Source organism: Prinia subflava, chromosome 10, assembly GCF_021018805.1.
Source record: "Prinia subflava isolate CZ2003 ecotype Zambia chromosome 10, Cam_Psub_1.2, whole genome shotgun sequence".
Taxonomy (NCBI): domain Eukaryota; kingdom Metazoa; phylum Chordata; class Aves; order Passeriformes; family Cisticolidae; genus Prinia; species Prinia subflava.
Genome location: NC_086256.1, coordinates 13087147 through 13113602, shown reverse-complemented (window position 1 = coordinate 13113602; position 26456 = coordinate 13087147). Strand labels below are relative to the sequence as shown.

At 40.1% G+C, this 26456-nt stretch overlaps 1 protein-coding gene across 11 annotated transcripts in view; it reads right to left on the bottom strand.

The window, feature by feature from the left end:
• ADGRL2 (adhesion G protein-coupled receptor L2) overlaps positions 1–26456 on the bottom strand; it is a 174819-nt gene that overhangs the window by 132981 nt on the left and 15382 nt on the right. For 9 of the 11 annotated variants that reach the window (XM_063407358.1, XM_063407364.1, XM_063407361.1 and 6 more), the window contains exon 1: positions 22693–22829. The exons of 1 other annotated variant lie outside the window; for it this stretch is intronic. The gene's annotated coding sequence lies outside the window, so the exon portion shown is untranslated. Of the gene's footprint in view, positions 1–22692; positions 22830–24156; positions 24266–26456 lie in introns of those variants that run through there. One more of the 11 variants, XM_063407359.1, reaches the window with a different exon arrangement.

The window sequence follows — 26456 nt, the reverse complement described above, 5'->3', positions numbered from 1 at the left end:
AGACCACATTTTAGTTCCACAAACTATCTCCACCACCAAAGAAATTCCAGGAGTAATTCCATAAACCTGAATTTTTCAAAGCATTTACAAACCATTTAGTTATTAAAAGGTAATGGCTCATGTCTTGCATAGAAACCAGAGAAGTGCTGTGTGCTACCATCCCATATTTGGCCACGAGCCACAACAAAAATTTTAATTTTGACAACAGAAAAAGGGAAGAAGTCTTTAATTGTTTTCTAAGCAGACAAGAGATTCTCCAGGCAAGTATGATTTACAGGTAGAACCTCCACTGAATTTACGAAAGCCTTTGGAGGAATTCTGTGTGGACTTCCTAAGTGCAAAAAAAGCAGGCAGTGCCAGAAGACATCTTTCACGTTCACCACTTTTACATACTAGTAGCACTTAGAGGGCTGAAAACTCTAAAATCATGAAATAAAAATCAACAGAGACCTTGGTTTCCTCCCCTCGTAACTGGCTTTTCTCATACACACATTCAAGACAAGAACTCAAGGGTGATTAGCCCTGTATGACAGCACTGCACACACCACTCTCTTCCTTGCACCCACACACAAAGACACTACTGAATTACACACCTACTGCTTGCACGTCAGCAAGGATGTGACAAACATATGCAATAAATTTGGCAAATAAACCCACAGGATCTATTCAGAAAGGGCCTGACTGATGAAACAAGGGATTCAATGCACTTACTGGATGATGGGCTCTGCAAGGACATACAAGTTGCCGAGGTGCATAACAGTGCAATAGCGCAGTAGTTAAGAGTATTTTCTTGTACAATTTAATAAGCAATGAACATTCAGGTGACTATTCTTAACTGTGCAAGACAGCTGAGTAAGTACCAATCATTCATCAGAGCTGCAACCTTCTTTCAGTTGGGGAAAACTGGGCTTTCTTATTTATTCAAACTATAATAAAAATATAGAAATTATTTCAGTTACTTATTCCTTCTGTAGAAAGTCTAAGTCAGGAAACTATAATGATTACATTTGGAAAAGTTACAAGCAAAAAGAACTCTAAATTATAATTCAGCAGGAAGGCTCCTTCTACCTGCGTGTACCACCATTTAAAACTCTTCTCCCTAGCAGCCTACATAATATTTTCTCTTCTGCAGAGAAATTTTTGAAGAGAAAGAAAGAAAAACTCCCGATGTATTGTGGAAACAGTGAAGGTCTCTCCCATGCATGGAGAAAAGGGAAGTGTGAAGTGATATCTTTTAAATATTAAACAAAATGGAATATGAGTTATCTCCAGCACTGCCATGCCAGCCACCGTGAGCACTTGAGGACAAAGTATCCTGAAATTGCTTTCATGCAAAGAATTTTTAAAAAGAATGAACACTTTTTAAAGTATTCAAGAGAATGAACTCTTTCCACTGGAGTGACTGAAAACATTATATTTCCTGTACATTTTACTTTTTTTTAAATCATCCATACAGCACAGATGAAATTTAAGATACATTTTTAACACATTTTTTAGCAGCAATGTGACCTCTGATATTCTGTGGTTTCATCAAGCAGACCAAAACCACACATTTACAATTTCTTTTAAATAATATAGCTCTTGATGGCTCAATGTGACAATGACACTGTTACTCTGGAAAATATCCTATTTTTCTTTAATTAGGTTACGTTATGATTTTAGATGATAATTTTTTTAGCCTTTCATGGTTATAAATACTTATTGGCTTTTATTTTGTGTTCTTTTACCAGAAATTAAAGAGAATTGCTTTTTATTAAAACCCTGCTCTTCATACATTCTGCTGCAGTTCATGAACTGTATGTACAACTACTGAAAAAAAAAATAAGTCTACATTTGTCTATCAACAGTATTTATAAGTGACAGAGAGGAAAGATGACAAAATTTTAATAAGAACGTTATATTATAGTAGCAATAATCTAGGTGTTTTACTGGGAAGTGAAGTGGATTACCGTAAATGAAATTTTTAAATGTCCTTTCCATTTTATAGATAACACAAAATGACTCTTTTCATGTCTCCAGCGATAAGGATACATGTGCCACACATATTTAAATAGTGCCTTCACCCTATCCAACCCTGCTCATGAATTAATAATTCAGTGACATTAATACAAGAAGATAAATGATAAAGAGGTTATAGCAAAAGGGCCAGTGGTACACATATACTTCTTTTAAAAAAGCTAATACCTCTCTGCCAATTACAGTCAGAACTTTTTTACAGTTTTCAATGGCATTTTTACAATCTAAATAGCAGCTTATGCACACACAATTTCACACAACTCAAGCTTAATAAATCTCCTGCTGCTACCAAACAATCATTCTGGGGGATTAAAGTGCAACATCTGCTAACATTAATAAGCATTTTACATAGCAATATGTATAAAAGCAGTTGCTATCAGTCTTCTGAAAAAGCTTCCAGACTGGTTTGGCATAAATTACACCTTTATCATTCAACTGGTAACTTTAGCTTATGGCAACAATAAGGTAGCTATAATGCTATCTAGATGGAAAAAACACAATGAAATTATATACGGACAGCTATTACCCTTTGTAGGACAACAATTTTCAAAATACTTGAAAAATAAAGAAAATAATGTATATATGCAAAGAAATTCAGGTAAGAACCCGGTAAAGTCACATAATTTCAATACTTAGAAGAAACCAAAGATACTAATCTGTTTGCAAGAGAGAATTTCTCTCCTTAAGTTATAACTTTCTAATCCACCTTGGGATTTTTAAATTTTTATTTGTATTTCTATCAAAGCAGCATCTACTGTGAAAGAATGTGTGCCTTTCCAAGGAGTAAAATAAATATCGGGGGGTTTATTTAATTAGGAATTCCAGCATACACTTTTAGGTAGAATTTGGCAAATGAGCATGCTTTGGAGTCGAGAGACGTGTAACATCAGCCCGAGCCAAGAACACAGTTGGCAAAAGCAGCACAAACTTTTACTTGCAGCCCTGCCAAGGCAACTCAAGCCCTGCAGTTCAGCTGTGGACAGCCGAATGCCAGAGCCTGCCAATCACCCTCCTCTGGAGTGAAGAAAATGAGAAAAGTCATATTCTAGCTTTTAAAAGAAACAGAGAGGTAAAGTATTTCAGGCTCTCACTCCATAAGCCCTACTATCCTAATATTTTTTAGAAACTGAACAGAATCAATAGTTAATGTTGCAATAATAGACATGATAACACTTTGAATACCTTTTTATAGTGCCTCAAGATAATTTTGTCATGTGGGCACGTGGGCCATTATCTGCAAACTCATTTCTTTCCTTCATGAAAGAATAAATTTGTGTAAAAAATATTCATTTATATAGAAGAACAGCAAACTGAATCAAATATATATGTAGAAATTATTTAATACACTAGTTTTAATTATCAATTATTGTCCCCTGATTAACATTATGATTTCCTTGAACGGGATTGTTTTAATGTTATTTTTTAAGTCAAAACATTGCTTTAAAAATTACAATTATCATATTCTTCTGACAACGCCCACATTCTTATTTGACACGTTTTAAGAGAGATGAAGAAAATCAAAGGAATAAGATAATAAAAGATTCCAGCAATGCCAGTGCTTGACAATACTCAGGGCCTTTTGATGATATCAGGCTTTAAAAGTGCCCAGAACTAGGGCTGAAGCCAGGCTTAGCTGAGAGAAAAGCAGTCACTAAAGGACAGTAGGAAAAAGCTTAAAACAAAAGGCGAGTACGTTTAGTATCTACTTTTCCTCAAATGATGGTTTCTTTAGGCTGAAGTCTGCACCTGAAATTCCCATACAGCTTTCAAAGACCTGAATCACTGTTGCCAGAGGAAGCACATGAGGATTTAAAACCAGGTGCCTCAGTGCCACAAAGAGTCTTTCTTAAATACAGCTTGAATTTTAGATTACCATTTTAAAATAAGTTTTTACTAACTTCCTGTGTGCTGCCTTTAAAAACACAGCTTTATATAAAAGTGATATATTTTTTTTATTTTAGAATAAAATGATATTGGCCCATGATTTTCTTTTCAGGCTATTCCTCCACCAGCACTCTAATTCTCACATCAGACATATCCCTGCCATGTGCCAGCCTTACATGTTCTGGAAGATTTACTGCTGCTGTGATAGTCTCATGGCTATTTCAAATCCAGGTCACAACTTTCCACAGTTACTTAGATTAACATTTGCAATTTAATCTATTTTAACACAAGAATTCAACAGCGCCGAGACAAAAATGAGGCGACATTTTTGCTCAAAGATGACTGAATATTAAACATGAAATTTAACAGGTTGTAATCATAACAGTTTGTAAACACTGTAATATATATGTCTGCTCTAATTTAGTACGATGGAATTCTCACATAACACTCATCAAACTGAGCACAAAAAAATTGTCCTGGCATTTCACTAAATTAAAATCTTCAGTCCCCACAGCCAGAATGCACAAATTTAGATTTTATTAATACCTTAAATCAAACTCACTTTTATGAAAGGCAATTTACAAGTCATCGTCTCTTCCGACAGCCAAGAACAGAACGGGGTCTTAAGCATATTTTTACAGACACTTTGATGATAGTCTAACCTTTTGGTCTGATTGCTACTTTTAACAAAAATAGCATTTTCTTTGAAATCCAGAAAACTCTTGTTTTCATGAATATAGCTTTAAGCCTTCAGTGACAGAGTGGCTGACAGCTCAACGGATAGAAAGCAAATTTAAGAGAAGCTGTCCCTGTTAAGAAAATGCATGCCATTTTACCAGCTTCTCCTTCAGCAATCTCAGAAACTCCAAATTTAATCCAGATCACCAGATTTCACATCTTGCCCAGAGATGCTGTATTGTGCCAAACCTTCACACTCGCAAAACGACGCAATTTATACGCACGTTCAGCAAGCCACCTTGATTTAACTCGTGCCCTGTGTACTTTAACATTTTAAAATCCCAACACCAAATGACAGCAGTCAGCACTACGGGCACTTCTGCAATAGATTGCACATCAGATGCACGATGAAATCATCATCATCATCATCAGGTAACCTCCCTCGTGCTGCCAGCTACTCACCCGAAATCAGTGAGAGTCACACCACGGGGCCGGGAGAAAAGCAGAAAAAAAAAAAAAAAAAGATAAAAAAGTAAAAAAGCAAGAGAGCAGGCAGAGCGGGAAGCCGGCACTCCCCGCAGCCAGTTTCGAGCGCAGAGGAAGCGGGCAAGCCCTAGGGTAGGGCGCAGAAGGAAAGGCAGCAGATGGCAGGGGAGGCCGGAGGAGCGGAGCCCCGCAGGGCGGGCGGGCTCACCCCGCCCGGAGCGCCGAGGGCAGCCAGGGGCGGAGGAAGGCTGACAGCGAAGGAATGCGGGTGAATGGGGATCGGAACACAGGCGGCACACCACAGAGAAGGGGAAGACCTGCTCGCACGAAATATCTGAGCGTAATTTGATTTCCTTCAAGCGGACTGCCAGCATAAGGGTCTGCGGGCACACTGCCGTAAGCTCAGTGCAGAACTCGCTCCTCTCCAGGACACAGCTGCAAGCCCCACGGACCGCAAATACTTGCTTTAGAATCCGTGAAAAGCCCACCAATCTACATCAGAGTCCACGAAACTCTCTGGACAAATGAGCCAAAGCAGTAATAAAGGTGGGGACAGAGACCGTGGGGCCAGCACACACAATGTGCAATGAGATGTACGTCTGCATCTCTCACCTGCACACAAACATTTTGAAACACCTGCCATGCTGCAAGCAACCTTTTTCTATAAATGACTGATGATTTCACAGTGCCATTGCAATATTCTGTGAGTGGCTAATGATTTCACAGTGCCATAACAATAATATTAATTTAAAAAGAAAAAAAAAGTTGACCACATTTTCAACATATCCATTGCCCATTCTGGGAATTTTTTTGTTTGTGTAAAAAACAAATCCAGAAGACGTTGTGACACTAGTAAGTGTACAGCTTAGTTATGGGTCACTATTGGGCTGAACTAAGATTTTATTTCTGGAAGAAAAAAAGCAAGACAGTAGGATGAATAATACAGATGAAAACCGACAGGAAAAAAACCAAGTCAACCTAAAGGTCCATCCTCTCAGATATGTAAGAAGCGACAGACAGAGGCATGACAGAACACTCGACACCGCTTGGTTATCAACATACTCTCCAAAAGTTATTCAGTTTTATTTTAATATCTCTTCAATCAAAAGGTGATTTGACATTTTTGACCTAAAAATAGCAGCTTTATAAGTCTTTAAAAATAAAAATATCTAGTCCAAGACTACCATGGTGTACAATACAAGAAGAGCTTGCAGCAAGCACAGTGGAAGTTTTCAACAGCTAGAGATTTCACCCCAATTATTTCTTGTCTCCAAAATAAAAAACTAATTCACTGTGACAGTATTATTTTACAACAGCTAAATAAAAACATTTTTTAGCTTTTCCACAGTGTTGTTATTTATTAACTAGAACATGTAGCTGTACAGTCCAGCTGGCTGAGAGCAGGATGAAGGAAAAGAGGCTCTTCCAGGATAGCAGCGACCTTCATCCATGACTCTGGACACACATTTCTTCTCCTGATCTTGCAGTTTTATCACGAGATGAACTGGACATTTTTATTTTTAAATAAATAGTATTTTAATAAAGACTCAGACATGTATACTCAAGTATATAAACATTCATGAGCAGATATTTATTTAGGATTGGTATAACTGTTATTATTTAATTCACTTTTGAAAATATTTGTAAAACATACAGTGCCTAAGAACAGCTTAAGATAGCTAAAATTCAAAACACATTAATCTAACTATTTTCAAATATTTAAATAGGCTACTAAACCTTGCATTTCTGTCTAGGAAGGTATTTATCTTGCAATGGCCACTAACAGTTTTAACTTCCAAACAGTAAGGATTGATTACTTCAACATCCACAGAGCATCAATTTCCTAAAACCTGAACTTACACGCAAGTCCATTCCCCACTTCCCATTTTTAGCCCCACTCAATAAGCCATAATTATGATTTTTTTTGTGCGTGCGTTGTAATTCTGTTACAGGTATTGGAGTACAACTCATTAAACTGGGGTTGAACAGGCTGTGGTGTGGGAGGAAAAGTACCACTGCTCTTCCACCAAGGACCAAAACATCAATAATTCAAGTTGATTGGGAAACACTATTCAAGCAGACAATTAATTTTTAAGAATGTGGTAGAGATAGTAACAAGCATTGCAAAACAATTTTAAATTCTACAAGACTCATCGACAAAGCTTACAAATATGAAGCTTTTGAAATAACAAAAATCTGCACCTCTTCTTGCTCCAGGTTAAAGGATAATGGACTCTAGGAAACACTCTGGAATCCCGCCAGCAAAACTACAAGCATTGCCTGGGACCCCAGCTGCTGCACAAGGGGGATCCCCAGAAATTCACTAAAAAAGTACACCTGAGAACCCAACAACTTGAGGAAAGAAGAAAGAAAACAACAGTCTACCATGCAAAATTAAAAATGCAAAATGCACCTATCCGCTCAGATGGCTCCGTTTCCTCCACACTCATGAAACCACACGGACTCCAGACACGCCACTGCCCGAGGCACCCCTGCAAGCTTCCCAGGGCCCCCCACATTCCCCTGCAGCCTGGACAGGGAGCGTGGCCAGAGCCTCCCCCAGCCCAGCATACATGAGTGCCCTTTCCAGGAATGGAGATAACTAAATCAGTGTTTCTTATGGAGCACAGGATGAACCCTTCTGTTTATAAGAGCTCTTACTGTTTCCATAGTGAATGCCATTTACATGAAGGGATTATAAAGGTTCCCACATGAAAATGCATCTCTAGCATAACTACATTCTTTCAAGTTACTTTTCCTCCCACTTGCTATAGCTCCTAGGTGAAAGGAAAATATTGACACAAACAGGACATAAGAGGGACAAAAGATAACCACAGACTGAAAAACATGAAACTGTCAAGCCATTTACAATTCTTTTTTTTTTAAAGTTTAACTCCTCACAGCAACTGGGCAGCCTGAGATCAACTACACAGGGTAAAACACTTTAATTTATAGCCTCAGGGTTCTTCCATGTTTAAGAGGAAGGCGCATGTAAAGAAATACAATATCTTTCTCAGCCCGTCTGTTCTTTGAAATGTCTTCATTAAAATGGAGATTTTGACTTTTTGACTGTGAATAACAGAAAAAGGACAAACCTGGTTTCCAAGGATCTTCATCTGCAGACAGCACACACAAAGCTCTCCCTTCACTCTCACAACGATCGCACTCATGTACCGCAGGCAGGTTTGCAGGGGGAAGGGCAGATGGGACCACCTCCAGTTCATGATGATTAGCTAAATTAGTCCTAATTACACCCTCATTTTATCATGAAGCAACTGAGAGAATAAAGCCAAGATTGTGGACCTGTTGGACAGAAGGAATCATACTTTCCCAGACCCGAGTGGCAGCCATGGCAGAGACCACCAGAGCACCCAGGATGTCACAGCCCATGCCACCAGAGAGATACAAGTCACAAACCTACAGTAATAAAGCTGTTCCCTTTTTTTTTTTTTCCTCTTGAGGAGGGTGGGAAGGGGTGGAAATCTCTTGTGTACATTGGCATTCAGTGTTTCACCTGCAGTAAAACCACAACTTGTTCAATGGTCATATGAGCTTGAGTGAATGTCAGAGTACAAAAAGGAGCTTTATAGCATCTGTGAGCCCCACAAAACCCACGCAGCACACTTATCCAGCTAGCACAGCAGCAGCCAATACTTCATATATGCACAAGATCTGAGCAGATTTCTTTTAGGTAACTTAAATAATGGCTGTAATTAAGGATATAGTAGTCCTATGCCTCAGCTTTGCAGAGGTTGTGAACACAGTTGTGCAAACTGCTTCACCACAGCACTGAAAGAGCAGCAAATTTTCTTACTGCCCCACGTATTTTTCATAAACCCTTACCAATTAGTTTTAATAATCTTTAATGCTGCAGCTTTATTTGGTGCATTGGTTATTATGTATCTATTTAAAATACAAACAGAAATAAATTACTGGACATCTTCCAGCAGACCTACTAAAACATTTTCATTTATTTGGGTCTGCTTCAATTATCATTAGGACTTCAGTAACTTTTTCTTTATATGTAAAATTGTATTGAACAAAAAAAAATGTTTTAAATAATTGTTTCATGTATTGAATGATTTTCTGTGGAAAATATCTAAGAACTAAGAAATTTACTGACTACAGAATCTTAGTGATAAATCACATGCTGGGGGGATATTAAGCTAAATAAAATTAAAATAAACCAAAATTTTAAATTGGTTCAACTAATTAGATAGCAGAAAGATGCTGACTTCACTGTTAGTCCCCATATTCCTATATTTGTTTTTTTCACGTTAAAATCTGTTCAAGCAGTACTTGCTCATCCTGCCACTAACCAAAAAACACTGTAATACCATTAGAAGTGAAGATATAGGAAGGATATGTGAATTCTGTACAGGTGACAGAAGCATAAGGAAGAATTTTATTCACAGGTATACTTGAAAGGTTATATTGGTTTTATGTGCTCTGCTCGGCAGATTTTTCAGTCATGTGCCAAGAACTGCTGATTAGTTGTATCCCATTTGCCAAATACAAAAGCTTTATTAGTCATAACAGCACGGCTGTTCCAAACAGACAAAGAGATATAAATAATAATAAAAGACAGAAGAAGAAGACGACTTGCCCCTTCTTCAGGGTTAGTTGTCTGTGGGCAGTTAAGTATGACTTAGTGTGGCTTCATTTCTATGCACGCTACAAGTAAAATGACTACAGTGTGGATTTGTGCTTTGATTTGTTGTCTTGCAAACAGAAGAATACTGATTTTATGTGGCCATTCATTATGGCATTTGTACAAAAAGAAAAATGGTTAATCTATCTCACAGTTATATATACACATTCCGAATATGTTTCAGGGGAGCACATAAGGCTAACAATTTGGTAAGAATATTTCTGCATATATTTTCCTCTTCCAAATGTAGAAATTGCATTCTAAAACATTAGACAACTTTTTAAATGATAAATACATGTAAAACAAAGCCTTTGCAATCTATTTTAATACTTTTTAAATTAATTATAAATAATTGTAGTATCAAAGCAGGGATAAAATGCTTTACCTCTTACTGAATTTTTATGCATTATTCACCCTTTTATTCTAAACACTGTTTTTTTCTTAGCTTGGGAATAACAAGCCAAGCGCTGCCCTCCACAATGCAGTCACAGTTCACGCTCCTAAATCGGCTGGAGCTCCACATTCACTGGGGGTAACATTCATCCTTTTGTGTCTTCTTTTTACTTACAGACAAAAGATACGGTCGCTTTCCACAGTTCAAAATGAATGAAATGTGAAGCTAACCTAAGAACCTACAGGAGTTCATCTAAAATAGCGAATGTTATTCTTCTTCTGAACACTAAACTAAAGACAAAGTTCCAGAATTTTGCGTTAGATACAACATGCAAGAGCTACTGGTCACAGATGAAGCCATACATTGCTACCATGATTAGAGAAATAATGAAGTTTTGAGTATTCACTTTAAAGCAGCTTTGAGGCCCCAGTTATTTTCCAGTAAACCACAAAAAAAACCCCAGACTTAAATCCATGGGCAACTTGTCCTAGCACATTTTCAGAAGTGGAATATATCATGTCAAAAGAAACACGTACATCTTTCCTCTGATGATCAATAACAATTTAGAACAGATGGGTACAGAATCTTTCTATAGAAACTCTTACACACAGAAATAATCCAAAGCATCCAGGAAATGTTGTGTCTTCACAAATTTAACCAATACTACCACTGCATGTCTACAATGTATGGAACACATACTGGAAGTTTCTTACACAATAAGAATTGCTAACTATAAATTTTTTTATTTGGAATTACCTTATTCTAATTTAGGTGCAGGAAATCAGGGAATGAAAGGTATTTTGTTTGTTTAATCGCTCATTATTTCAGTATTTACTGAATTATAGCTCAAGATATCATCTTAAAACGTGTGGCTGTTTCATCACATTCTGCCATGCAGACTGCTGTGCTACTCAATGCAGTTATTCATAAATGACTATAACCTAATGTATTTGTTCAATTAGTCTCCATAAGTGTTTTTTATTGACAAAACATAATTTAGTTTTATTAAATGTGACTGGAACATTGCTTCTGCCAAGTAAGTGAATATTAATGTCTCACTTTTTTGTTTTTTTAAAAAACAGATGGAAAATTTTAAGAATTAAGGAACAGCTTGAATGTCACTTACATGAAAATTGTACAAGTATGACATTATTGTCACTTTTGTTGCTTGCAGTAATTTAAAAAATTATCTAAGTTTCTTATCACCATAAAAACCTGGCACTAGTGAAAGAGAAAATGTGTTACGCTACAGCTAAAACAAAAAAAAATTACATTATTTTATTCAAGTAGGCTCTTCCAATGTAGCATTTAAATTACCATTGTTCTACCTTCAAAATACAAGGCTGTTAAAAATGTATCTTAATCACAGCTGCATTATCCTCACAACAGAACTGAAGTTACATATACGTCTTGATTTTCATATTGTACAGCAACCTCCACTGAGTGGAACTTCTGAAAGATCCCTACCTCACCAGGAAAGAAAAAGACAGACTGTGTAAAGAAAGATTATGTCCTTGCCTCTCCACAATTCCTCAACAAGATTAAATTAACAAACCTCTCTTTCTCCAGCATGACTCACACATCAGTATTTTCCCATGCAAAAAGGATGGTACAACTTTCAAACTCCTAGCACCTACCAAAATCTCCATGAAAGACACAATTTATATATTTTCTGTAAATCTTACCATTATAATCCTATTGGGGTGTAATTGCTGTGGCTAATATTCTTACCCTGTTATGAAAATGCTCAACATAAATGTGGCACTGAGTTGTTAAGATAATACATGATCATGCTGTGAGAGGGTAATACCTATACAATAGCCCTTGCCAATACCATAAATCTCTTTATTAGACAACAACCTATTACAGGAGATCTACTTAACTGTTTCCCTACTTAGAGGGCCATTTGGTGTTACAATAACAAGCTGACTTTTCACATTAGAAAGGATTAGCCAGTATAAATAATAAATTGACACAGAGTTACTACTCTTTTAGATATGGTAAATCTTTCCTGGTGTTTAAAAGAGAATTCATACTAAACCCCTAAGACTGTATTAGGCTGAATTTATACGAAGTTTAAAGTTCTGTTCATTTAAACTAACAAAACAGAAAAAAAACAAATCAACTCTTCGACCAATTTACGCCACAGATTTATTACAGGATAGCATATTACAGAAAGCTGTTTCTGTTTTAGGGAGTGTGCATACATACTGCTTGATTTCCTAACAATATTATAGCAAATCATCTTTAAATTTTCTGAAATATTTTAAAGTAAAATGATTGCCACCATTTTTCCAGAGATAAATAGTACAGAATTCATATAAGTACCATCTATTATGTTTCTTGCTCAGCAACTGAAACTGTATTACAGATGAATTATTTTCTTCTCCAAAGTCTTAACTTTTTGAAGGATCACACATTTTTATCATCCAGATAACTACAATACAAATTATAATGCCTGCAATACACCAGATGATTTCTTTTGTTGTGCTAAGTTAAGGAAATATCAGTACCTAAAATACAAATATCTGATTCTTCAAGCTAGTTTATAAGCTACAATTTACAAACAAACTTAGGTTAAGACATTCCTTGCTCTTTGTTGTCAGCATCTATTAAAGCTTAAGACAGAAATCTTTACAGTTGTTTGCTTGCTTTAGTCCCCGACTGTATCAATTCATCAATTTGGATGAAAATCATTCACCTCTTTATATTTTAAATAGAGAAAAAGTAAAATTAAGAGTTAGCCTTTCATTAGCAGTCTCCTTGATTATGATCCATAACATTGCTTGCATAAATAGAGAATACTTACCTACTGCCTTTTGGCTACCACACTACCCTGCACGAGATGTGTCGAAGACCTGAAAGTGCTCTGCTGTCTCTCTCATGCTGACATGACATTTTTAGAATCTGAGAAGACAGTTTATGCAACAAAAATCTGCTTCCTGTCACACAGAATACCAAAACTGTCCTCTTGCACCTCGACCGGCAAGAATTGTTTTCCTCATCTCCTTTTTAAACTTCTGATAAAAAGGCACTTGTTTGAAATATGAAGTATTTTTTTTTAAGTTGGCTTGTGCTTATTGATGTTTTATAATCTTTGCCCACTGTGATTTGCTGTTACTGATGGACAGCCTTTTAAAAAGCTGTCTTGCAGAGCCTTTCTGCTCTGCATAACAGAGAAGGCTCTGTGAAATGAAATTGTACTTACTGGAAACAATTCAGCCCTGAATGCTTTGATTACTCTGATTATCTCATATACAAGCTCCCTCTGCAGGTAATAATAAGAATGAGCAAAAATATGTGAAAAATGTGGGCAACAGCCGGCATAGGAAACCAAATAATCAGTCATCATTTTAAAGAAACTCCCCCAGAAATCCTTCTCCGATGTTATCCAGCATAAGGAGGTAACACAGAAAACATTCTCCTCTTTTTTTCCAGCTCTGTGTCTCTTCTTGTCTCCTTGGAAAAGTTAAACATTCAGCTTTAGTCTTTCCTATATCAAGTACACACATTTCTTTTTCCAAAGTCATCTAAATGCTTTCAGTGCAGAAAAAAATAAAAGAGAAAGAAGAAGGAAAAGAAATATGAAAATTTAAAAATTGTTCTGCTTATCCAGAACTAAACAAAAATGAAAGACCACCCCAAACAGTAAAACAAGTTCATCCTATCTGATGCATTTGTCTAACTGAAACCAACCAAACAGCAGCATCCTTTCATTCTATTTACTGCTGGGAGGAGAAACCTAATGTCGTTTTTGGATACAATTACACATGCACTCCAGCAAAGTTTAAAAAGCAATTGAATTGAATAGTAAGTTATCTTGAAAATTAAATTATATTTAAAAAAAATCCCTATCAATTTAAATCAAATCATGAAGTAACAATGCAGTTTTCATCCCACTGGAAGTAAACTGCTTTTCTCCCAAACTACATTACCCTTACCTTAAAATGTCTCAAGTTTGTTTGCTGTAATGGCATGAGCTTTCCAGATAAAAATCCCTTCAATGCAAATGGGACAAAGCTTCAGTGAATGAAGCTATAAATATTAAGCACATCGTAATTAAGCCTTCATCCTATCTAACCTTTTGCACACTCTCAAAAAACGGGGATGCCATCAGGCAACATTAATTTCTCTTCTCACGCAGCGAGAACGAATGTATGCCTGTGGTTTTGTTTCCCTTGCAGAGCATTTGAAATCTCACTTCAATATTAGCTTAAAAAAAAAAAAAAAAACTTGAACCAAAAAAACCAAACAACCCAACAAAAACAAACAAAAACCAAAAAAACCCAACACACAACACAAGGGAAAAATACTCCTGATATTTCAGTACGGCTGAAGTCATTACATAGGATAAACATACGACAAATTTTGGGTCTTCACTTCAAGATGATGAGACTGCTGCATATAGAGCTCTTCTTTGCTGATGGAATATCTTTAACAGTTGACTCATCAACCAGTTACTATGAGATACCATTATACACCTGCTCAAATGAGGAAATAAAGAAAGCAGGAAAAAAAAAATAGAAGAAGCCAACAACTTTTTGGAGGGATGATGCTCTATTCAAGCACGGGTAAGATTGCTGCCTGAAGGGCAAAAGGATTTCTTCTCAATTTCAAATTATGTCAGCCTGCACCTCCCCTCTCTCTTCATAACAACTCCCAGCCTCAACCCGTTTTCCTGGCACAGAAGCTCAGCCAGGAATACACCACTGCCGAGGCACTTTCCCTCCTTTAAGCACTTTATACTGATTTACACAAGAATCAGCCTCACCAATTGACAGTCTTCGTTTAAGAAACACTTATTAGACTGAAGTAAATAAAAGCTGCTGGAGACACTGCCAACAAAATAGTTATGAATTGGTCTTCTGTAGAACACTCATTTTGTTCAAAATGAAGATGCAATCATCATTCATTCTGGGAAAGCAGGTTTTTCCAAATTGGTCACTTCACACTGAAAAAGTCAAAAAAAATAGTGTAATAATCTAATGAAAGGATGCCTGGATCAGATGAAAAGAATTCTGCCTACCATCAACACAGGCATCGGGAATTTGCCAGAGATGCAGAGTCAAGAGTAGAACTTGTTCTCAGAAATATTTTCTTAAAATGTCACTTTATTTAGAAACAACACTGCCTACTGCGAGGGAATTGTTTCTGAACACCGCTCACCCGGCGTAGACTGCAATGCTGTACAAAATTACAAACACGATACTGCAAGAGAATATATGGAAAAGTGAATTAAAGTCTCCTTCTGGCATGTGATCCCTCTCCACCACTGCAGCACTGATTTCACACTAAGGCTCTCTCTCTGCACACACCCGAGCCCATCAACAGCAGAGCCAGTCTGATAGTCGGGAACAAGGTCGGTCATCCCCTCCCCAGCAGCCAGAAACAACTTTTAACAGTAATCGGCGTTATTATTCTGTCATCTGGATTCAGAGCAGTAATCGCTGTGAGGTGTCGACTGATGGGAAAATACCAACAGAGGGCACAAAGGAAAGCAGCAGCCCAACCTGAACGAGAGACTGGGGATTTTATCACAGCCACAGACAACTGGATAAACACAAGTGCTCTAATTTTTAAAGCGTAATTCTCCAGTGATAAATCATTTTGCTGCGACTTTGCTGATATTCTCTATTTTTCCAGCAGTTACAGACACAAATGTAACCATGCAGGAAGGAGCTGCACCTCTCTAGCAGTGGTGCACGCCCAGTGCTCGCCTGCTCCCACACTGTCCCCATCACAGGAAGCAGCAGAGAAGCCCAAGAAATGGGAAAATTCCCTTCTTTACCATAAAAGATATGAACACTCCCACACCTATCTATGAATCAAGACATCCCTTAAACACAATTTGTATGGTATCAGAACTCGGGATCTTAAACAGCACTCTCCATTCAATGTTATTTCATTCCAGCTTTTGTAGCCCATTGCAATCAAGTAACACATCATTAACATATAAACATAGTAAAAAAACACTCATCTGTGTTACATTTTAGAAAAACTGCTCCCCCTTTTCCCTGTATTGCCCATTTTGCAAAAGGAAGTCTCTTTCTTGGGTGATAAACACATTGTAAAACAATGATAAAGAAAAAAGATTTGAGAGTTATTTAGTACACCAAGGAACAAGACCAAGGCTATACCATATTTGTGTGAAGAAATGGCATAAAATAAATTTCTTACAACAAAAAAACCCTGCATTACATTAAAAGGAAAACATTCCTAATACTGCATCTATGTAAGAAATACAAGTAGCTACTTATTAGCTCTAACTAGATTTCCTCTGAAGCTAGCTACTCTCACTACTGAAACACAGATAGTGATACTTAAATCTTTTTGTGTAAATGTTAGTGTTTATAATGTGCTCCTAAGAGATTAAGATTAGAAAAAAAAATAACCACACAACCAAGACAGGCCCTATTTTTCTCAGCCCATGATCACTTGTCAAGCCATGATTAATGCTGTGCTCTGTAGAGGGAGACATTACATCTAGGCTACAACAGACCCAAATTTTACCCTAAGGCAGAAGTCTGATTTAAACATCTCTATTCAAAGTGACATTTGTCCTCTCTTTTCAACCAGTTTCCTCTGAAATTCCAGTAAACTGACTTTGTGACCTACAAATGGTCCATTGATTCTAACTTGTCGTGTTGCCTGTCCTTGTAGCAAAGTTAGTTTTGGTGACTGAATGAAGCAAGATGCTATGCATTCAAGAAAAACACAGCAGCAGAGTCCATTAGGTGCTCTATTAAATGCTCTGTTGGATAACAGCAACTAGAATTCATGGCTATAAGGATTCCAGCTTACACAGAGAAGCCAATGATGAATACTGAGGTCAACATTAAAAATCAGAAAATGTTTTTATATTGAGAAGTAACAATGGCCTTCATATTCTGAGGTGATGAGCAAAGATTTTTTTTTTTGTATTACAGACAAGAACATGGGCATCGTCAGAGCCACCCAGAAAAGTAATTATATTTTATCTCTTGCCTTTCACTCTGAAATGTCTGCCAAGGTATTTACATTTGTCTGTTACAAGAACAACAAGTGAAAAAACTAGCTGTTATCACTTATCTCAAGTAAATACTATTTCTCCAGTGAATGGTATTATTCCATCTATTTTATAAAGTTATTGTTAGATCCTCCGATTTATCTGTAACTGCTACTGTAGGAATAAAAATAAGACATGCTTATACTTTATAAAGAAATAGACAAATAGCAGACCTGAACATGTAGAATAGTCAATATCCTTCTTACTGAACATGAAAAATGGCAACATTTGATAATACTAAGCAATTTAGACAGTGCTGGCAAGTTCCTACTAGCCAAGGTAATCTTATTTCGGGTGCTTTTCAGGGTAAATTGATTTTTTTTCCTCTTCCTAGCTGCTCTGATAATTGAATGAACATATACAAGTGTGATGGGATTTTACTTAGCAGACAACACACAAAACATTCCCCAAACCTGGAGTATCTTACTCATAAAAAAGGATTTTTGTTGTAATTAAGAAAACAGTATTTAGGCTTGCTTTGTGCCAGGGTAACAGCCAACAGCATTTTGCTAGAGACTGCACTCTACCTGCAGGTGTTGAGCACTGTGCTTGCTTCAGTCAGGCTGCAATGCTTTTTACTATCCCACGTTTCTAAATAATTTGGGTAAATGGCAAGCCAGAGTTGGTTGAATCATTACAGTACCTCATGAAAATCAGAAAGAAAGAATTAATGGCATATGCATATTACATATTCTTTTAAAAACCATAAAATGCTCCATTTATTGTAACAATCCATAACCTGGAGATGCTAGGATTCTGATTTTGAAGACTTTTTTCCTTCCCCCTTTTGGAATCAATTTCTACTTAACTATCAGTTTGCATCTGGAGAATGCTGTCAGAGCGCAGCACTCACTAAGCAACTGTATTTCTGTAACTAAATTGCTGATATTAAGCGACACAATCTTCACAGTCCATGCAGTAGAAACATCTCGTATATTACAGGCTGAAAGAAACATGAACTCCTAGAAAATTATCTATTGAAGAGGGCTCTAAGCCTGCCATTTTTCACCTTTTAAATGAAGAATGTTAAAAGGAATCACATTTGCTACATAAGGACTAGAAATACATCAGGTATATATTCAAATTAAATTACAAGTTACCAATAATCCAGAGCCACTTGCTACTTTTATTTTAAAAATTGTTGGAAATAAAATGCAGCTATGTTTGAAAACTATTTAAATATTAAACACAATTGTTAAGAGTATCGAGAACGGCCTTAAAATAGGTTGTTGTTTTTCCAGTTCTCTTGGCATCCAATTACAACCACGATGGTTTAAATTTTTTACCTATTTCAAACAGAGGATGTTTTTTAAAATAATAGACAGCTTTTATGTTTAAAAGCTGCACATAAATACTTAAGGAGGTGAATTTCTTGCAATTTGAAATCACTTTTGTACATCACAAACATCAATTGTACAAAATGCTTTTAAAGAGTCTGTTTACCATGACATCTCCAAGTAACAAGACTGACTACAAATGTCACTGGCCTGTGCTCTGAACCCCCTTGGCTCATCACTGACTGCCTGTCTGCCTGTGCATGGACACGACTTCCATCACACCCCACACGCAGTTTAACTTCTGCACCTGCACCTGACTACGGAAAAATCACTATTTGGTACTTCCAGTTCCTCTACAGTCAGTCATCCACAGATATTCCTTAGTGGAAACGCAGAGGAATCATAGGGCATTTTTTGATATGAAGTGTTGCTGGTGAGTTATTTGCCATTAATATTAGGCATGGCGCAATCCCCAGCAGGAGCCATACTACAAGGTAACAGTGTCTTCTTACAGGTATGTCAACATTTCAGGTGGACACAGCATGAGCAAGGCCTTGGAAATACATAAACTTTTAGTCCAAATTTCAGTAAAAATTTACGATTGTGTTTCTGTGCTCTTGGGATATCAAACAGTTCTTTCTACTCTATGGTTATTATGATTTACATGAATTTATGACACACTAGAAATGTATTTCAAATAAAACTTTGCCCAACTAGAGACTTCTCTCTCCAAAACCCCTAAGTGAAAATTATGGACTTTTTTAAAAAGCTGTAATTCAAAACTGTAGCAAATTTTCTTCATCACAACTACTCTCATTTAAAAAATATCTATTCATCAAAATATCATGTCTACATATCACATTTCCAGAATAAAACCAACTGTATTATTACATACTATTAACCCTAAAGACTACAAACTCCTAGGAGTATACTACCTGGCTTATTTAATTTTAGTAAGGTGCTCCCTTACTAGAGACTAGGATTCCTGAGTAACCCCCTTTCCTGACTTTACGCATTAAAAGTGGTAAGAGATAAATAAAACATTGAGAAAGCTTCTGAAGTGATCAAATAAGAACCAACTAAGCACACTTTGGTTTTTTTTAAGCTTTCCTCTTGCTCATTTTAAGACGGGAAACACCCAGAAGCCTGGTGTTAATGTCTCTGCTGATTGTGAAAATTGCAGCAATAAAAACTCCAACTGCTTGTTTTAAATTAAGACTTGCAAGACTACATGTGAGATCTGTATCTTTACATTCGTTTTTATAACATTTGGAAGTTTGGTTGCCTGCTTTGATGTTGGTCTATTAATGAGCAGGGGAGCCAAAAGCCAGAAAAAAAATGTTTACTGGAAATTCTCAAGTCAAAACCTGAAGTAATTGGTTTGTTCTACCCCACATGATTCAACATCCTGATTCCCCCAACTACCAGCTCCCTGAGCTATCTGAACGTCTTTGCTTTTTTACTGTTGCCAACACGTAGTAACCCACAGTGATTGAAAATGGCAGCTGAAGTGCTGCTGCAGCACATTAATTTTTCTCTAAGTGGTCCAATTTTCTCATCTGGATGTTGAAAATCTTCTTTTTACTACTTTTTTACCTTTAAAGATTTGTCGAATTTGGGGTTGCCATCACGCAAACCAAAGTGCAACATTTCCAAGACAATTTTTAGATTATCCCTAATAGCTGAAAGGATAATGCGCTTTCTTTATAGCCCTCTGCATTCAAAGCAGACTAGTTAACAGCAACTTAAGTGTGATAATGGCAATTACATCAATATGTTCCTTTTACACCACCAAAAGATACTACTTCAGACAGCTCAAGACATTAGGTAAATAAACTGCTGGAAATTACCTGAAAGTAATTATGTAATTTTAGGACCACTAAATACATCTATTTACAAAATGCCCAAACAGCCGTGTCCATAAAAGAATAACAGGATCTATATAAATTACTTGATCAACTGCAGTGTTTTTCACCAAGACATACAATATATACTCAGCTCCTTCATTACATGAAAGGAAATTGAAGCCTGAAATTGAATATCCTACTTTAAAGGCACATCACTTTCTTGGCAGTAAAAGAAACAGCCCCCAAATGGTGAACCAGAAGAAAAAAAAAATGAAACAAACAAGCAAACAAACAAGCCCCCCCAAACAACAGACCAAATGCTACATATCAACGACTTAAACCAACTTTTCAAAAACACAAAATATGTGTTTTGGTATCTGTATCATTCAAGTAAAAGGTTTGGAAAGAAGCAATAGGCAAGGAAAATTTAGGAAGTTGGGTTTTTTTGCCAGAGATATAAACCAGAATACAGTTCCCAAGAAACATCTGGTCCCTGGAAAAGGTCCCAACATATTGATGGAAACTGGATTTTGCTTGGCTTTTGGGTTACTGGATTATGACTATTGATTTGCAAAGGTAATAAAATGGTAGGCCAGGCCACATCCCCTTTCAAACCCAAGAAAATAGTAGCAAAAGAATAAAAAACTATGAACATGTAGTCTCGTAAAACAACTTGCAATGAGATAAATGTTCTACACAGCCACCAAAAGAGCACTCCTGCCAGAGCTGGTTTCAAATTATTTATTATAGGGTAATACTAACCACAAATTAGGTTATCTTAGTAAACACAGTATCACTGATTAAATGCGATTACAAGAATTACTCATTTTCACTTTTTCTAGAATGAAAAGGAAATGGAAGCATATGGCCGGTGGTGATCAAAACTTCTTTTAAAACTCTCCATAAAAATATCTATTATTCCAGCCTACCCACCCATTAAGGAAGGAAGCATATTTGTTTCAAAGGCCTGGAACCGAGAGGTCTTTTATTACAAGATTTCATTTGTTTTCTGAAGTAATTAGAAGGTCTTCCCCATTCATCCCTCCACACAGAGCCGTGTAGGCCATAGCCAGAGCGTGAGCGCGGGAGAAAGGGCTTTCTAAATCCCCCTCCCGGAGAGGAGGAATCAGAAACACGCCACAGTGCCTGTCATAAAAGGTCACTTTTTTTGCTCGGGACAAACCATTTAATCAATAGAGTGTAATTGTCCGAGAGCTCGCAAGGGCTCTGCAGCGGAGGGACCTTGTTTTTCACTCGCATAATTGCAAAACAGCAGAAGTTCAGGAACATAACCCAAATCCACCTCCCCATTTTACCCCTTTACAATTCCCACTGCCCTTTGGGCCTCTTCTTGGAAGCAAATGGAAGACAGGCTGAAGTTTTCTCAATTGAGCCGGAGCTAAGAAACCTTTGATATGCTAATACCCTCCTTCAAACGGTAAGAATTCACACTTGCATTAATTCAAACAATTTCTGCAGAATGATGCGAAATGGCACCTCTTTTCGTGGCAAGCAACAAAAGGAGGGAGCCGGGGCGTCTGAGGAAGCCAAACAGCAGAACATTTGTTCCGCAGGATTCCTTCCGTCGCGCACAGGGGCAGTTCTGGGCAAAGAAAACACACCTGAGCACCAGCAGAGCTCTTTACTTTCTGACAAACCGCGCTCAAATCCCAGCAGGGCCGGCGCAGACTAACAACAAGATGTTATTTTTAGAGCCAGACACAGCAACGGTGCCTCATGACACACTGTTTTCTGTCTCCAGATGGCCCCAGATTTCTACATGTGAAAATAAATAGAAATAAAGAGAAAGGAAAAAAAAAAAAAAAAAAAAAAAAAAAAAAAAAAAAAAAAAGGAAAAAAAAAAGTTGTTCTCACTGTTCTCACCCCACAACCGACAAAAGGTAATTTACTCCCCTTTCCACAGCCACCCCCCACCTCGCACGGGCTGGGAGCCGGGCGCTCGGCAGAGTTACACAAATAAACCCGCAACAGGTAATTATTTAGCGAACGGATGCAACTTTGCGCGCTGCGCGGGGCGAGCCGCGGAGCCCCGGGCCTGCCGTGCGGGCGGCCCCGGCCCCCGGCCCGCGGCGGCGGGGCCAGCGGCGGCGGGGCCAGCGGCGGCGGGGCCAGCGGCGGCGGGGCCAGCGGCGGCGGCGGGCGGGGCGCGGGGCCGGCGCGGCTGCCGCGGGTCGCTCCGCAGGGCGCGGTGGAGCGCGACCGTTCCGCGCGGGCGGAGCGCGGCCGTGCGCGGCGCCGCGGGCTCGCAGGGCGCCGCATCGCTCCGCCGGCGGCGAGGCAGAGCCTAAAGTAAGTGCATCCCTGCCGGCGGCTCGGCGGGGGAACGTCCAGAAGTCAGGGAGCAGGCGCCGGCAGGAACGCGCGGCGCGGCTGCGGCGCGGAGCTCCGCTTACCTCTGTCGGGGAGCCGAAGGCGGGCCGGGGTCTGCGTGCCCGGCGGGAGCCGCGGAGCGGGTGAGCCCGCCGAGCGCAGGGCTGCGGGAGATCGCGACGGAGTTAGTCCGGGGCCCCGGCGGCGGCGCGGGAGCGGGCGGGCGGTGGGCTGGGGCGGGAGCGGCGGCAGCGGCGCTGCGGCTCGGAGGGCTGGGGCAGCGCAGAGCAGGGGCGGCTTCTTCTCCACGCAGCCGGCCGGGAGGGTCTTCTGGGTCTAAGTCAACATTTTCCTGCAGTTCCCCACACTGCGCTCCGCAGCAAACGAGCGATGTAGCCAGGCTCCCGCAAGCACGCACACAAGAAATAAATTCAATTAAAAAAAAAAAAAAAAAAAAGGAAAAAAAAAAAAAAGAAGCCGAAATGGAGAGGAGGACGGGCGCAGTGCAGTGTGTGTGCCCAGCCTCGGGAGTCCTTTCTGTGAAACGATCAGGAGGCGATGCCAGCAGCTGGGGCAGCGGGGAACAACTCGAATGTTACAATGGACCCCCTCCTCCGTGTCTCTGTCGCTCGCACCGACCGGATTCACATCTCCCGGGATGACATTCTGGCCTCTGGCGGAGTGCGGGGCCGACCCCTCCTCGGATTTTCTCCTCTTCCTCCCTGTGCTGCTGCCCCGCCAACGACGGGAGATCGGGCGCCGGGCGCTGAGCGAGTAACGCGCGCGGTAATGGGAAAAACGCAATACATACACACCAGAAAAAAAAAAAAAAATCCCAATGAATGTATGGCAGCCTCTCCGTGCTCGTGCACCGCTCCGTCTGCGGCTGGGGAGCGCCAAGTCCTGACACGGACTCTCCGCCGGCTCTGAACTGGAGTCACCTCCAGCCTCCTCCCCCTCCAATCTCCACCCCTTCTCCCTGCGCTCCCACCCCTGGGCTCAGCTAATCATATAAACATATTATCACGTAGAGCGGCATCGGCGAAGGACAAAAATCTCTCCCTTCCTGTCTTTTTCAGTCCCCCCGCCCTTCATTCATTTGGTGGGGGGGCCGAAGGCTGTACAGCGGCCGCTCGGCAGCGGAGGCCGCGCAGACCGGCCCCGCGCTGGCGCTGCCCGCGCCGCCGCCGCGGATGCCGAGGGGCGCGCAGCGCCGCGGAGCCGCTCGCCCGCCGCCGCGGAGCCGCTGGGCGCCCCTGCCCGGCGCCTCGGGCCCCGGCGCTGGCCGGGCCCGGGGCCTGGGGCCTGCCGCCACCCCTCCCTCTGCCCGCCCGGCGGCTGCAGGCGCGCAGGCCGGCCGGCCGGAGGCGTCCCCGCCGCACCTTGGCGCCCGTACCCGAGCGCGCAGCGCTGCCGCGCACCCCGCCTGAGCGCGGGCCCGAGCCGAGCTGCTCGGCCGGCTGGGCTCGCCGCGCCGGGCCGGCTCTCCGCACCGCAGCGCCTGTTCCTCCCCTCCCCTTCCCCGGCATCACCCAAACATCGTTCACCGGCTGGGCGAGCAGCGAGACAGGGCGGGAGGACGAGGGGGCCCGGCACCCCAGCGCCTTCAGGGCTCCGTCGGTCCTTTCCTTCGCTCCCTCGCACTGACATGGCCCGGCTTCTGCCCGGCAGGGACGGCGCGCCGAGGCACAGCGATGCGTTAGGGAAAACATGTCAGGGCAGGGTAAACAGCACTTGGAAACGATTTAAAGGATACTCAGTTGACTCACTGCTGTGCTCGGATGCAAAACGCAGTCTAGTAGCGTTGTTGCATTCTCCCAAAAATCTGCTCTTGGAAACCAGGTCTGGGATCGTAGGGTTTGGATTTCCCCTCTGTAGGGATGCAAAACAGTGAGGATCCGCTCTGACCTTTCAGGATGTGCTACACGGGCAGTTCCCAGCTCTCAAGGTCAGGGAGAAGCAGCTGGGCATTAGCGAGGGCCGGTGCCAGCGGGGGGCGAGGGCCGGGCGCGCATCCCACGCTCCGCGCCCGCCCGGGGCTGCGGTGACCAGAGGGAGCGACAGCCGCGGCCAAAGCAGCTCAGACTTGACCTGATAACTGCCCCCTCCCCTTGTTTGGGGATTTTCGCCATCCCCTCCCTCGCTGCAGCACTGAAATGAAATCCGCTCAACTGCCTCCACTCACAAAATCTCATGTACCAGGCAGGACCACTTGGGGCCTGATCCACTGTTTTAGGTCCAAAGCACATTGCCAATCCAGAGTACAACACCTACGCCACACCAGAGAGGCAGGATCATTACCTTTGTTAAGGGTAATGATTTATTTTTTTACTTAATCGTTTTGAAGTCTCTGCATACCTGTGCAATTAGTATTTAGAAACTGTAGCATGTATTAAGAAAAACATGATGTTAAAAGGAGACTGGATTCGGAAGACCTTGCAATCTGGAGTAGTGAGAACCACAGAGCTGGCCCAGGGCTCTTCAAAACCACATTAAACTTTCAGCAGTGCTGGCAATAGTCTTGGGGGTGAATATCTAGAAGTTGCTGAAATATGGACATGCCATAGCCATGCTGACCTTCCTCAGTTCAGTGTGTCTGCCCAGGGGACTGGGGAGTGGAAGAACAATCTCAAGCTTTTCAGACCAAAGGAGGAGTTCTGCCATAGTGAGCAGTGCACCTTCCTGAAACTGATTTCAACTGGGTTAAATCTGCCTCAGACAGAATGGAAAGACAATCATCTGTCTATGTAATAGTTTTGTACCTACTATATATAGTTAAAAGTATGGGTTTCTGTAAGAGCAACATACAGCAAAAGAGCAGAGTCTTTGTGTATTCCTAATACAGCAAATTGTCCTTTCTTGCTATCCTTCTAAACACCTGTATAAACCCTAAATAACCCCTTATGCATTTCTAATGGAATTAAATTATACAGGCATTTTAATGTATTTTATGAGAAACTGATTTTCATTGAAAGGATTGGATGCATCTGTTACAGAAACATGCTTTAAAAGAAGGTCATAGAAATATAAACATATTGACTTGCTATGATTTTACCAGTTTTAAATTGTCATTAACAAGTCCTACTCTTTCTTTCTTTCTTTCTTTCTTTCTTTCTTTCTTTCTTTCTTTCTTTCTTTCTTTCTTTCTTTCTTTCTTTCTTTCTTTCTTTCTTTCTTTCTTTCTTTCTTTCTTTCTTTCTTTCTTTCTTTCTTTCTTTCTTTCTTTCTTTCTTTCTTTCTTTCTTTCTTTCTTTCTTTCTTTCTTTCTTTCTTTCTTTCTTTTTCTTTCTTTCTTTCTTTTTCTTTCTTTCTTTCTCTTTCTCTCTTTCTCTCTCTCTTTCCCTCTTTCTCTCTTTCTCTCTTTCTCTTTCATGTGATTGCAGATAGCAGTGATAGCCCTGAGCTAACAGACTTTTGCTTAGTTGATGAGAACAGGATTTAGCCAGAAAACTGTCGATAATACAAGAATTATCTGGGGTTGATGGTTTTCCTTTGAGAGGACATGAGAGAGAGAAGTTCTTCTGTTTGCAACAAAAAAAGTCTGTTGGGTTCTCTAATTTTTTTCTACCCACAAAAAGATTGAAAAGAACTGCAGAACTAGGCTTTGTGCTAATATTTGCAGAAGTCAAAGTGAATTCACCTATGTGGATTCAAATGTAGGACTGAAGTTCATTTTCCCTCTTTTCATCAAAAACTTCTGGAATCATATTTCTTTCTACATGCAGAGACGGAGTTTTACAACTCTTTTACAATGGCAAGCTGTAAAACTGAGTTTTAAACAATTGCTAGAAATGCAGAGACCTTTTAGCATTTGTTTCGAAAACACATGTTTCCATTAATTCTCATT